Source organism: Sturnus vulgaris, chromosome 14 (genome assembly GCF_052056855.1).
Source record: "Sturnus vulgaris isolate bStuVul1 chromosome 14, bStuVul1.hap1, whole genome shotgun sequence".
Lineage (NCBI taxonomy): Eukaryota > Metazoa > Chordata > Aves > Passeriformes > Sturnidae > Sturnus > Sturnus vulgaris.
In genome coordinates, this window is record NC_142256.1 from 5,552,614 (window position 1) to 5,567,273 (window position 14,660).

General features: G+C 46.8%; 1 long non-coding RNA gene across 2 annotated transcripts in view; it reads left to right on the forward strand.

Annotated features, from left to right (window-relative positions):
- Nucleotides 1-280: 280 nt before the first annotated feature.
- The window catches only part of LOC148222119 (uncharacterized), a 70,952-nt gene continuing 56,572 nt past the window's right edge, over nt 281-14,660 (forward strand). For both annotated transcript variants that reach the window (XR_015806882.1, XR_015806884.1), the window contains exon 1: nt 281-2,325. This is a non-coding gene — a long non-coding RNA (uncharacterized LOC148222119). The remainder of the gene's footprint in view (nt 2,326-14,660) is intronic.

The window sequence follows — 14,660 nt, forward strand, 5'->3', positions numbered from 1 at the left end:
AGCCCCTGCCCTGATCCTGCTCTGGATGCACCAGGACAGTGCTGGCAATGATTTTTATTGTTCCCCCGGGGCTCTGGGGTCCCTGCGGGCTCCTGGGGCTGGGCTGGGCTGAGCTCAGCTCTGCAGAGCTCTGTGCTGGGCACACCTGGCACAGGGAGCTCTGTGCGGGGCTCACCTGTGCTGAGCTCACCTGTGCAGGGCTCACCTGTGCAGGGCTCACCTGCCCGGGCAGCCCAGGCTGTGCCACCCAGGTGTGCCACGCTGCCGTGTGCCCCTGGGAGCACAGTCTGCTATTGCTGCCACGCACTCAGGCATGCAGAGCTGATACGATCTGTTCAGAGCTGTTCTGCACATCCCATCAATGTTTGAGGTGTAATTCTATTATTAATGCATCGCATAAAGAGAGTGCAGCGTTAGCTTGTGTTAGCTGGGTGTTTTCTCCTCCCGAGCCCTCCCTCAGTCTTCCCTGGACCTGCCACATTGTGAGCACGAGGGAACTGGGATTTCTGTGTCCACAGGCCGGCTTTGCAGACTCTGTGTATGTTTAATAAAGTGCATTCACCGATTTTGTGAAGACACTACACCAGGCTGAATGCTGAGTTTCATAGACATACACTGCTAAAATTGCCTTGCCTATTATAAAGATAAAAATATCTTTTTGTTCAAATGTTCTGCTTGCTTCTTTACAAATGAAGGAGTTAAATACTGAAAGGCAGGTGGATGCTGTAACTACTTTAGAAAAAGATGAATAGGGCTGATGGCTAAAGCTACAGGGAATCTATTGAAGGTCCAGATGCAGACATGGCTCTTACTCTACACACAGTTCAAAGTGGGGTGAAGCTGCCTGGTTAATTGGCTATGAAATAACTAACCTCTGGGAGAAAATTGCCCTTGCAGTTAATTGCTGTGTTCAGGGTAACATGTAGCCACCTGGCTGATTAGTGCCCTCACCTATATTTACCCCCACCCACATTTAAATGCAGGCAGTATTGTCAGCCTGGCTGTGTGCATTCATCTAGTGGCCCTCATGGATTAAAGAAAATATGACCATGAAGGTCAGTTTTGCTTTTCATTCTTCTTTTATCTCCTTCTGAATCCCCCATTTCTCACATGAGAAGAGCAAATTCAATCCCGAAGTAAATCCGTGGGCTTTAGCAGAACAGTAGTGGAATGAATTTTGCCCCACTTGTTTAGTTTGGTCATATTACAGAATCATCAGGGCTGGAGTGGGGAAGTAAAATCTGACAGCCTAATGGAAGCCAGAAGGCAAGGCTGGAGAAGGGTGGAAGGAAAGCAAAGCGTTGAAATAGAGACAGGAAACTGTGGTGGAAATGTCTGTGGGAACAGGTAGGACAAACCCAACTCAAAGAAGAAATTGGGATTTTCTGAGGGGGGAGATGGAGAGGAGGGTTCAGTGGTGTTCCCACTGTGTAGAAGCATTTATGTTCAACTGAGGTTTAAAAAGGAAGAAAAGCCTTTCTTAGTGTAAAAGTGAGCCAGCACTGGGACAGGCTGCCCAGAGCAAAGGGCTCTGCATCCTTGGAGCTGCTCAGGACCCACCTGGAGCTGGACCTGGGCAGCCTCAGCCAGTGTGGAGGAGAGGCCTGGAGACTGCACAGACACTGCTCTACCTCAGTGTTCTGTGCTTCTTAAAATTCTGTGCCTGGGTTCATATTGGTCATTTTCTTACTGTCTTCCATTTTTCCTTGTTTTCTTTGACTGTTGGGTAGTTAATTTACATGGTTTCCTTACCAGATATTTAGGTTATTTAGCATTTATGTTTTGAAGCTCAGGGTCCAGGTGCTCATGAAAATTTTTGGTTCTGCTAATTCCTTGGCTTCAGTTGAACTGAGGTGGCTTTATGAAGTGTTTCTATCAGCCAGAACTGAGACTGCAACAGCTCTGCTCACCATGGCTCCTATTTCACTCTGAAGTGCATTAACCATGGCAGTTACTCCTAGGAGCAGATTGCTAGAAAAATCTGGGTCTGAAATGCTGCAATAGAGCATGGTGTAGGAGCAGCTTTGTGCAACTCATACCTAAAGATCTCTAAAGGAAAAGGGATATTTGTGACAATTCAAAGATAAGAGATTCCACATTTCTCAGAAAAAGAAATGCCCATGTTTTGCAGAGTAATTCTCGGCTTTTGTCTGTCACCATTTGGTGTATCTAAGGAAAGTTAATTCATCCTAAAGGATTCATCTGTCCTACAGCTGTGCCTGGGACAGACATCTCCTGCTCAGAGCCCTTCAGAGAGACCTTCCAGTGCTGCTCAGACCGAGCTCTGAACGCTCTGCCTCTGCCTCGGGACATCAGAAGGTGCAGGTGAGTGGCTCTGCCTCGAGGAATTGAAATGTCTCATACTCTAAATCCTGTAGAGCAAACTTCAGTTTGATGTTTTAGTCCTTTCTGATACTTCACTGTTTTCTTTTTATGTGAATGACTGTTATTTCACTCTTTCATTTACTTAGTTGAAATGTAAACTGTAAAGAGAAACGAGCAGAGTTTCTTTTGCTGCTGAAGATTGTAGTACAGTTGAAGGCAGAGGGGAGCTGAATGGGAGCCTTGCTCCAGTAGGATGCAGCAGATCTGTGAGAATTGTGACAGGAGAGTGAGATTAACACATCACAACTCTAAGTGATAAGGACCTGACAAGGGTAATTTCCTTCACACGTTTGTACAAGGATCTACATATACAGAACTTGAACTTGAGAGATAACACAGGAATATACATAAAAATGGCGTGACAGAAAAAGATTATGTTAACAACTATTTCCCAGTCTGTAAAATGAGGAGAAAGTGCATAAATTCATGGGCTGGCATCAGAAATTGTCTCCCTTAACTCTATTGTGTTATAATGAGGACCTTCCACTTGTGTTAAAAATGGAGCCTTTAGAACCTAGCAACAAAAAGGGTCCATTTGTATTAAAGATTTGTTTAAGGATGGGCATTTTAAATCGTTTGACCAATTTATAGAAGATTTTAATATTCCTGGAGCTCAGTTTTCCCGTTTCCTTTGGGTAAGACATGCTGTTCTTTGTGAATTAAAAGAAGGTATAGAAATGCAAATGTAGCAGATTGAAAAATTGTTGTACAAAGAGACTGTCTCACTAAATTGATTTCAAGGCTATATAGGACATTGTCAGTATCCTTAGACAAAGGCAAATTGGAAGTTAAAGAGAAAAATGAGAGAGATTTAGGTAAAAATCTTAATATACAAGAACGGAAACAGACAGTTTAATGAAATGGATTTGTATGAAAATAAGACATCAGGTTGTTCAATTTAATTACATCCCATTCAAAGAAGCTATTTATGTCCTCTAAAATGGCAGAAATCTATAAAGAGATTGCTACTGTGCTGCAATAACAGCAAGGTGCTGCATAGGGGGTGATGTATACACACACTTAGGTATTGTATGGACATCAAATGTTTTCACAGAAAGGTTTCAGGAATTCTGCAAAATGAGGCCTTTTGGTGTGTTTAGACTGAATTTAAAAGACTTGTTGATTACACCAGTGGGAGAGAGAGATTTCTGCATGTGTCTGAGGCATTTTTAACCATTTCCTCCTGTGTTTAAACAGGAGGACATTAGAAGGCCAGAGGAGAAAGATGTCTGTGTTATCTGTGGTAGAATATTTAATTTCTTCTATGCCTCAGCATTTTATTATTAAATATTCCAAGAGTAGTGGACAGAATAAACTGAGTTTAAGCCTGTGAGGTGCAGGGGTTGGGTGGAAGTGGAGGCTGGATGGACAGGTGGGCAATGAAGGCAGCCAAGACACAGCATTTGCTCTGTGGAGAGAAGCGAAAATCTCCAAAGCCAGACTTTGCCTTGTTTGGTTTTTGGCGTTGGCTGCCGGCGCAGCCTGGGCTGTCCCGGTGAGGTGGCAGCAGTGTCGCGGTGTCACCAGGGCAGCTCCTGCACAGGGGCTGTGTCTGCCTGCCCTGGCCGGAGAAGGAGCAGCTCACACCTTCCCCCAGCCCCTGCCTGAGCCTGGGCTGGAGCCACACACCTCAGAGGGACTGGTCCTGCAGGGACGGCAGACACAGAGACAGAGAGGGAGAGAGAGGGAGAGGGAGACACACAGAGACACAGAGAGAGAGAGACACACACAAACACAGAGACAGAGAGAGGGAGACAGACACACACACAGACACACACACAGACACAGACACACACACAGACACACACACAGAGATACAAACACAGCCACACAAACAGCCACATCCAGCCGGCCAGCACTGCTCCCCAGGAGCTGTGAGCCGAGGGGCAGGACTCGGGCAGAGATTCTCCAGAAGTCTGTGTTTGACTCCGGGGGTGTTGTTTTGGAGCTCCCTGTGCTGCTCTGAGATCTCACGATTCTCTCCTGGTGAAATTGCAGCCCTGCCATTGCTTTTCACCCCCCCAGTCCAGTAGATGACAGTGATGCTTCCTAAACTCCTGAAAAAGGAAAGGGGCTCTTTTTTGTTCTGTAAAGTTTGTTATTCTTCAGCCAAAGTTAGCTCATTCTTCTCAGTCCTAAATAAATGAATTTTATTCCTCCAATAAATTAAAGACCAACAGTTTATAGAAGGAAGCAAAAGGGACGAGTTTAAATGTAGTCTTACTAATGAGTTAATCAGCATGTTTGAATGCTAATAAGCACAAGTTGATAACTGGATCATCTCTTTTCTATTGTCCACTGGGAAGCTACATTTAGGAAATTAATTCAAAATTCGTATTTAACTCACTTTGCTTATGAATTAATGTGCATATTTAAATCTACCATGCAGCAGTATCTTTGGTATCTGCTTTTTATTTTTTCTCTCTCTCCTTCCTCCATTAATAATGACTATTCTCTAATAAAAATTAGAGGAGGGAGGAAGCACTACTGATGATGAATTCTAGCACAGTCATGCAAAGATTGCCTCTGGAGCCTGCAATCATTTGCTGTTTGCATAAAGGCCTGTAATTCTTCCTTTGCATCTGGAGTATCTGTTGTCCCTGTGTGCCATCAGTAAAGCTTTCCGTGTGTCAGGTGTGCCAGGTGTGCCAGGTGTATCAGGTGTGTCAGGTTTACCATTTGTGCCAGGTGTATCAGGTGTGCCAGGTGTGCCAGGTGCCCGAGCTCTGCCCTCGGTGCCTGAGGAGTGGCAGTGGTGCTGGGCAGGGGAGCCCGGTTCTGAGCCCCTGGAAATTGGAATCCTCGCAGCTCCTGGCGTTTGCAGGAGCGGCAGGGAAATGTTTGATGGTTGTTGCTTCAAGTCCGCACACGGGATTGCTCAGGGGGCTCTGGGGAGCTCAGCAGAGCAGCCACGGACAGCGGCCCCGGGGGCTCTGGGGGGCTCAGGATGCTCTGGGGGGCTCAGGGATGCTCTGAGCAGCTCGAGGATGCTCTGGGGGGCTCAGGATGCTCTGTGCAGCTCATGGATGCTCTGTGTAGCACATGGATGCTCTGAGCAGCTCGGGGATGCTCTGTGCAGCTCAGGGATGCTCTGTGTAGCACATGGATGCTCTGTGCAGCTCATGGATGCTCTGAGCAGCCCGCAGATCTCAGTGAGTACCGCGAGAGAGGGTCATAGTTAGGCTTAGGGTTAGGCTTAGGGTTAGGACCTGAGAAGCAGGTGAGTGCAGAAGTCCTGCACTACAAATAGTTGAAAGTTCCTTACTGTGAGGGGAGGAGCAGAAGGAAATCTCCCGAGTCCAAACGTCGTGTCCGTGGAAGAGATGGATTCTGATCCCGGGAGCTGCTGATGGCCAAAGCTCCCGGCCCGGCTCCCGCCCTGTTTGGCAATAGAAAACTGTTTAGCTTTTCCTGTTAATTTCTGTAGTTACCATTAAAGGCAATACCACAACTAACATTATATCAGGCCAAATTACACTAGCGTGCTGCTTCTATTTTTTTTTTTTCTTTCATGCTGTGGCATTTCCTTTCCCTTGAAAACACTCTTTCACTCAGTCTAGCAATTAACTGCTTGAACGGTATAATAAGGAAGCAATTAAGAGGTGACAGAGAAAAATTAACACTCCATTTCACATTAAAGGCCAAGTGAGTATCCTGGCCATTGTGAGTTAAATGTGTCTTTGAAAACCCATAGTTTGGATGTATTTTCCTTTTGAATAAGAAGCCAGCTCCATGTTTTTTAGTCTAGAGTCCCAACCTGAAAATGGATGATAACTAATTGGGTGCTGTCTGCTTAAACAGGCTGTATTAATTGCAGTTTGTTCTCCTGTAAGCGTCAAGGAAAACAAAATCTTTGTAATGTGCGGGCACAATGTATGCAGCCGTAATTTGAACATGCATGTTCAGGGCAAATAACGCAAACTACTGCATGCAATGTTGCCATGGCAGGCAGCATTTGCATAATAAATAACAGCTATCATGAGATTTCTTTATGAACTTCTCGCCTGTGTTGTCAGCTCTAACAGGCGGCAAGAAAGGAGCCGATATTGAGACAGGAAGAGAGGGTTTGGCTTCGAATGCAGCGAGCACAGGCATGGCAGGAGCCGGGATAGGGCACAGGGGCTGCACTGATCTGTGCTGCTCTGCATTGCTCTGCATTGCTCTGTGCTGCTCTGCATTGATCTGCATTGCTCTGCATTGCTCTTCATTGCTCTGCATTGCTCTGCATTGCTCTTCATTGCTCTGCACTGCACTGCTCTGCTCTGCATTGCTCTGTGCTGCTCTGCATTGCTCTTCATTGATCTTCCTTGATCTGCACTGCTCTGCATTGCTCTTCATTGCTCTGCACTGCTCTGCACTGCTCTGCATTGCTCTGCACTGCTCTGCTGCATTGATCTGCATTGCTCTGCTCTGCATTGCTCTGCAGGGCAGCTGCAGCTGCAGCCCATCCATGGATGCTGCTCCAGAAGTGTTCTGAGTGCTGGAAGCTGTTGGAGGCTTTTCAGAGTGACCACCAGCTGTTAAAAAATGCAGCTGAACGATCCCTGGTTTAGTTTGGCATTTGGAATCTGCATGGGGATTTCTGTTTTACTTTTCTGTATGGATTGTATTTAGTAACAGATGCAGCCCCTTCACATTATTTTTGCTCTCTTTAATAAATTGTAAGGAATAAGCTGACTATCAGTATTATATGAAAAGTAAGCAATGGTTTTCAGGTTTTATTTTGCTCTGAATGTCAGAAATTACAGTTTTATCTGGGTCTATTTTTTAGCTAATGGATAGATCACGTAATATCTATAGTATGTAATATCTTCTCCTAACCAGAAAAGAAAAGTCTCTTCAAACAAGGAACCCCAGATCTCATACAACAGCACAGCATGTGTCAATTCACACTGTGTCATGTGACATGGAACTACTTAATACAGCCTGACTTGGAGTGACATTTGTATTGCCCATATCATAGAATAAAAAAATAACACTTTCACAAGTGAGGAATTATCTTTTCCAGTTGATGGTATTTTGCTATTTGCAGGTAAAAGTGAAAAACAGGTAAGGGTTAGTGAGCTACCTTGAAAAGAAATGTTACAGTAGGGAAGAGATTTGATAAGGGCCTAACCATGCTGCAATGCAAGCAAAAGAAATGTTTCTGTTCATGAAAGGATGGCTCTGCCTTTAGATGTGATTTGAACTGAAGCAGGGGAAAACCCAGAGAGGAAATCTCAGCTTTTGAACAACAGGCTTGTGAGCTAATTAAGGCTGAAATACAATTTTAAGGAAGGAAAAGAAAACATTCTCCATTGCCAAGGACTGTGGGCACGTTTTTATCCCACACCTCGCCGTGCAGGGGATGGGGATGCACAGACACCCCAAAGCTGCAGGGCAGAAGGTTCCAGGGCTGGGTGTTCTCCTCCCCAGCCCAGCTCTGTGCTCTGGCTGCCCTAAGACAGGACAGTGACAGCTCTGAGGTCTGGCCCTTCCCTGAAGACATCGAATTTTATGGTTTATTCATAAAAACCCTGATTTGATCCATGGCTGTGAGCAGTGAGAGTCACCCACAGGCTCTGGTACTTCCTTTGCTCACAAGAAAATCCCCAACCCTTCTGGAGGCTTTTTTATTCAGGCTGGCTCTTTTTCACACCCCCAGGAGTCTCATGCTGAATGCAGCTGTCCCCACGTTCCTGTTCTCTGGAAGCATCTCCTGGTTTGTGTTCCCAAAATTCATCGGTGACCCAGCTGAGTGCCAGCCCTCACCCCCATCCTCCAGCTGCACGGGATATTCTGTACAAACCTTGCCCTGCAGCCCAGGAGCTGCACGTGGGAGTTACCTTTCAAAAATGGCCATGGAAATAACCTGCCAGCTGGGATTACAGATGGAAAAACCTCCTGCCATGGGCAGTTCCCTGCAAGGATTGCTGTGGAGGGCACTGAATGTCCCCGTTTTGGATGAGGCTGGGTGATTTCTGCCTGGGTGAAACTGCCCCTTGCAGGAACTCTCCTCTTCTGCTCCTTTCTGAAGCCCTGAACAGCAAGGAGCACGTTCACCCTGTGATACTTGAGATCCTTTTGGACAAAACCTTGTAACCTCCCTGGTCTCTCCGAAGTTACACAGCTCAGGGTAAAATTGCACCTTGCCCAGTGTGCTGGTACTCGTGTGTTTCTGTGACTTCAAAGTACGGAGATCTTGGAAAGATTAATTGTAAATTTATTTGTTTATTTGTATATTTATTTATTTATTTATTTCAGCTGTTTTCGCAGATTTTTTGTCATGAAGCCACACAAGCAAGCTTGCAGTGAATGTTTCTTGCTCTCCTGCCATGGCCCCATGCTGCCACTGCCATGGCAACCACGAAATCTCCTCTCCTTCCCCATCTCATCTCCTCTGGGGCCACCTCGTCCTGTTTCCCGTTTCCCCAGGGCAGGGTCCCGTGCCAGCAGCTGGGGCTGGGAGCTGCAGTGCCCTGTGCAGCCCCCGGAGCAGTCCCGTGTCTGCTGGCACAGAGCAGGGATGCAGAGACGTCTCCCAGCAGCCAGGAGCTCTGCAGCAGTGCCTGGGATGATCCTTTGTGGACATGTGTACATGCACGGCTGCCACACACCATTTCTTTTTGGAAATGGACAGCTCCAAAGCTCTGTAATCACATCTAGAAGCCTTTAAAACGTAGTGCATTTTATACAGGGGATGTGTCTTTTTCTTCACGAAGGGAGGAAGGCACATATCAAATCTCAGAATTGAAAATAACATGACAATTTTGCAAACCGCCATGAAATAAGGATTTATGTGTGTCGGAGAAGGGAGACGCGGACACCAATTCGGTCATCAGCAAAGTCTCGTTTATTGATACGCAGAGTGGCGATTAAATACAGTGCTTAATTAGCTCATGCATAGTGCAAAATCTGAGCTCATCATTGGTCTAGCTGTGCGACTTAGCTAAGCACTTCGGCATTCATGTTTTTCTCAATTCTGCGTGTCTTCCTTATCTCAAGGACACTGTATCCGTGAGACTGAGGCCCACTTTGCTAGCTTTACTAAGTTGATCTGACTATGGCCTTTTTCTTCCAGCTATTCCTGCACCAGGCTCTCTACACTTCCCCCGTTTTCTTTTTGAGCTAGAAGAGTGGTATGTCAAGCTTTGCTGACAGTCTTTTGAATAAAATTTTGTAAGCAAGTTATCAAGCAAGGTAGCAATAAAGCTAAGCACAAGAATATATCTAACACTATAATAGCATACTTAATAACAGTTTGAATCTATCCCCTAAGACCTAGGCTTTTTAACCACTCGTCAATGCCCCAACCATCTTCTTCTTTTAGGTTGTGTAATTTCTGCTGCGTGTTTTGTATCCTTTTGTGGATGGACTCAGAGTGGTTAGATAAATTCATGCAGCACATTACTAGGCAGGTTTTAAAAGGATTTTGTACTCCCCCTAGGCTTAAGCAGATTGATTCTTGTCTTGTTATGTTAGTGAATGTTACCCATACGTTTTCCCGAGGCGCATGCTGCATTGAAAAAGATTTTGTGCGAGCAAAGTTAGCAAGCATAAGCAGTGTAATGATTATCATTCTGATTTCTTTGGCGGCCTATTCTTTTTACGCCCTGTATTGCTCCCTGTTATCTGCAGTTGTTTTACCTCTTCTATACTTTGATTTAACACCTCCTCTGGGTCTGTACCGGGCCTAATTGGTCCTACCTGAGGCCAAGGCAGGTGTGGGACTTTATGTCTGCATCTTGCAGCGATAATGTGTGAATTTGCATAGATGTGCTGCCTCTTAATCCAGTTGGTAAGTTCCCACCGGGCCCAAGCTAGCAGGAGCTGTTCTGGTGTCTCGTATAGGTTTCGTACCTGGGCATATGGCACTCCTGCTTCTTTTTCTAGGGCCCGACCCCAATTTGAATTTCTTAGGTCGTCACTTTGACACCTCCAGCACCACAAATTAAACACTGTTCTCTGTTCCACCCACGAGCAGTCCCCACAGCCCCCGCACTTTAGGGCTACCCAGGCTTCACACCATGACCCCCCACACGCACAACAAGGACGGCTGCTGAGAGGCTGTTCTTTCTAGTACCCGTGTCTCCCGTGTTTTCTTTTGTAGCTGTGTGAGTGCACCGAGTAGGTGGTTGGCAGTACTCCAGATGGTAAGATCGATGGGCGAGGAGATATTTCGGCGGGAGACAAACCCCTCATCGATGTAGCGTATAATACCCTTGAGGGCTTCATGTTGTTGTGGGGTCACGGTTACAGGTGCGGTTGGGTCAGTTCCTTTAAGTAGTGGCCTGAGGGAGTCTAGCAAGGAGTTGGGTATCCCAACAATCGGCTTGAGCCATTGCAGATCTCCTAGCAGTCGCTGTGCCTCATTTAGAGTGGTGATCTTTGTTGCAAGCTGGAGCTTCTGTGGCCGTACGATTTGGCCTGTGATAGACCACCCCAAGTACTTCCATGGTGTGGATCGCTGTATTTTTTCTTGAGCTATTATGAGGGATGCCTTTGCTAGGGTGCTTTGAATTTCCTGCATTTGAGTGTCTGTAAATGCTGATTCTTGAGCAAAGAGGATATCATCCATATAATGATAAATAATTGTGTTGGGCCACTGTATCCTCAATGGTTGTAGTGCGGCATCCACATACAGTTGGCACAGGGTAGGCGAGTTTTTCATTCCTTGTGGAAGAACAGTTCATTCATACCGTTTATCAGGTTCTTCTCTGTTTATTGCTGGTAGGGTGAACGCAAATCTTTTAGTATCTTGAGGGTGTAAGGCAATAGTGAAGAAGCAGTCCTTTAGATTAATGATTAGAAGAGGCCAATGCTGTGGGAGCATTGCTGGGTTGGGGAGGCCTGGCTGTAATGCCCCCATTGCCTCCATCTGATTATTTACTGCTCTTAAATCATGTAGAAGACGATATTTTCCTGACTTCTTTTTGATCACAAAAATTGGCGTGTTCCATGGGCTTGTTGAGAGTTTTAAATGTCCTTGTTGGAATTGTTTTTTTACGAGTTGATGTGCTTGTATTAGACTTTCCCTTTTTAGAGGCCATTGCTTAACCATTACCGGTTCATTGGTAGTCCAGGTGATTGGGATTGGGAAAGTCCAAGCAATGGCAATTACCCCAAAGGGTGCTCGTTGGATAAAACGACCCCCATCTGAGCCAAAATGTCCCTTCCAATTAGGCAATGTACCGATGGTGGTAATGCAACTACGGACAACACAGTCACCAAATCTTGCCCATCTATAGTGACCCTTACTGGAGGTGTTTTTCTAGCGAGGGTGAACCCTCCGACGCCTGTCACGGTATCCGTAGTTTGCAGTGATGGCCAGTTGTGGGGCCATTTTTCTGGTGAGACAATGCTGGTATCTGCCCTAGTGTCTAGGAGTCCCATCATTTCTATTGTCTCTCCTGCATAGGTTAGTTTCACCTCCTTTTTGGGTCTGGTATGGAGATCCATTGTGAGCATAGCAATACCTGATGATCCGAATCCTTGGTCTCCACGTGGGGTTTGTCTTTGTGGTTGAACACCCCGGCTCAACTGTGGAAGTGGAATAAATTGAGCAATACGCTGACCTGCCTCAATTGTCAGAGGAGGAAAAGGAGTATAAACCATTATTTGTATTTCTCCCATGTAGTCTGCATCGATGACACCTGGTAGCACAAACAGTCCTACAATGGAGCTCGACGAGCGTCCCACTATTAGTCCTCCATAAGCTTGTCCTTTGATATTTATCGGGCTATAAACTCCAGTTGGGACTTTGACAGGGCGAGCTGTTATCAAAGATGTTTTTACTGCGGCTGCCAGGTTGAGTTTTAGGCTCCCTGTTGTGGCTGGTTGTAGACAGGAGATGGCGCTGGTGTCACGGCGGCTACTTGTGACCGGGGCCAATAAGGCGGTGGCCGCCGGGGGCTGATCGGCGGCGCCCGTCGGGCCGCGCCGCATCCACCCGTACCTGTAGCAGCGCGCCGAGGGAGGCCGGTGGTTGTTCGATGTGGCCGGGGCTGCCGTAGGAGCACGGAGCGGAGCAAGAGCGGCTAACACCTGTGACTGTGTGGACTCGGCTTGTTTCTGCAGCCCTAAGCCTAATTCTTTTAGTGCATTAACTAAGAAAACCTGTGCCCCTGTCATATACTCTGGGACTCCTGCCTTTTCAATAGCAGCAGCAGCCTTATCTACAAAGTCTCTAAAGGATTTATTTTTTCCCTGTTTTATCCCCATATACATGGGTATGCCTGAGCTATCTTTGACTTGATTGATGGCATTCCTTACTAGACGCATGGCTTCCCTAACCTTGTCGGGTCCCGAAATCATTTGAGCTTCTGTCCTGCGGTATTGACCTAATCCCATCAGTTCGTCTATGGTAATTCCAGCTAACGGATCTCCCGGGCCCCTCTGTACTGCAACTGACTCCTGAACAAGAGCTTGCCAGTGGGCGTTAAATAGCAACTGCTGATGTTGCGTGAAAATCAGTTTCACTATACTTCTCATATCATTTGGCAACAGCAGGTATGTATCGAACAAGAAATCTAGCATTTGCTTAGCTGGCTCACTTTGGAAACCAAACTGACTCACTGTCTGTCTTAGCTGGGCTAGCAGCTTCCAGTCGGGAGGCGAGTATGCTCCTACTTGGACGGCTTGTCCTTGCTGGTTTATTCCCTGTGTATACGTGACGGGGAAAGCCCAGGTTTTCGCTGCGTCAACAGCGCTCTCGTCCCCAGTCTCCAAGCCGTGTCTGGCTAGCATACTCCACGCCTCCCCCCGCCGTCTTGCCATCTCCTCCCACAGGTCGCTTTCCGCCCTAGGGACCGGAGCTGGCTCCACGGTGGGCTTAGGGGCGGTAGGCTCAGACTGGCAAGGGGATTTTTCGCCGCCGGTCTGGGGCCCTTCGCTGTCGGAAGGCGGGGTTACTCCGCCTTCTGCAATTGTCTCCGCCGCCGCGGCGGAATCCTCCTCGAGCTCTTCTAAGGGGGGTGCCGAGGGCCAAGCGCAGCTAGCCATGTCTGTCATTCCTGCCGCCTCCCCAGAGATAGGTATTTCTACTCTGGTCGTGCTGGGTGCTCGGGGCTCATTATCGCCATACTGAGCATTTCTTTTATATGCCTCTACTGCCTCCCGAGCCGCCCTTCTCTCTGCTTGCTGCTTTAGCAGCGCATTATGAACTACCCGCCAGATCTTTCCCAGCTTTTTTGCTGTTTTATCATCCTGTAATACCGCCTCCCACAGTGCATCCCCTAACTTACGCCACTCATTTAAATCATGCACGGTGTGAGGATTAGAGAATAAACCTTTAGCATAACCCCAGACTAACAACCCTGGTATATCCTTCCTGGGATTAATCTCTTTTAACCCTAACTTATCTATATGTGCTATAAATAAATCATATGCTGCTTGCCTGTCCATTTTTCGTCGTCAGCGCTGTTGCAACTCTCCGGCTTCGGCAGCACGTATGGCCCAGGACCACCTTTATGGCTCCTGGGGGTGTCTTCCCTACGTCGTTTGACACCGACCCGGTTGCGGCAGGCCCCAACTCTACTTCACCGACCGTGGCGCGTTCTCCCCCGTTTTCTGAAACCGTTTTCTTTTCAGCGACGGAGGCACGTCGGGGTTCACCAAATGTCGGAGAAGGGAGACGCGGACACCAATTCGGTCATCAGCAAAGTCTCGTTTATTGATACGCAGAGTGGCGATTAAATACAGTGCTTAATTAGCTCATGCATAGTGCAAAATCTGAGCTCATCATTGGTCTAGCTGTGCGACTTAGCTAAGCACTTCGGCATTCATGTTTTTCTCAATTCTGCGTGTCTTCCTTATCTCAAGGACACTGTATCCGTGAGACTGAGGCCCACTTTGCTAGCTTTACTAAGTTGATCTGACTATGGCCTTTTTCTTCCAGCTATTCCTGCACCAGGCTCTCTACATATGTGTTTGTTGATCTCCCCTGGGGACCCGAGTGCAATAAAGCAGGAATTGTGCTGACTGGGGTGGAAGTGAGGAACATGTTCAACTTGGAGGCAAATGGTTTTGTGGCACAATCCAGGGATAGAGCTCAGCTGTCACTCAAACTGTTAATCCCTCAAATCTTTAGTGCTTGAGGATTAATTTCTCTAAATATTGTGCCAAATATAATAGTCTCTCTATCTCTCACACTATTAGACAGCTATGAACTACAAGGAGCCTTTTGTCTCCCTAATAGGATTCATCCCTAATTCCAAAGTCATAAAGCATGAGTTTGAAATAAAAAACCCCATAAAACATTTTCCACAGGTAGAAAGAGAGCAGTGGGACAGCTGTAA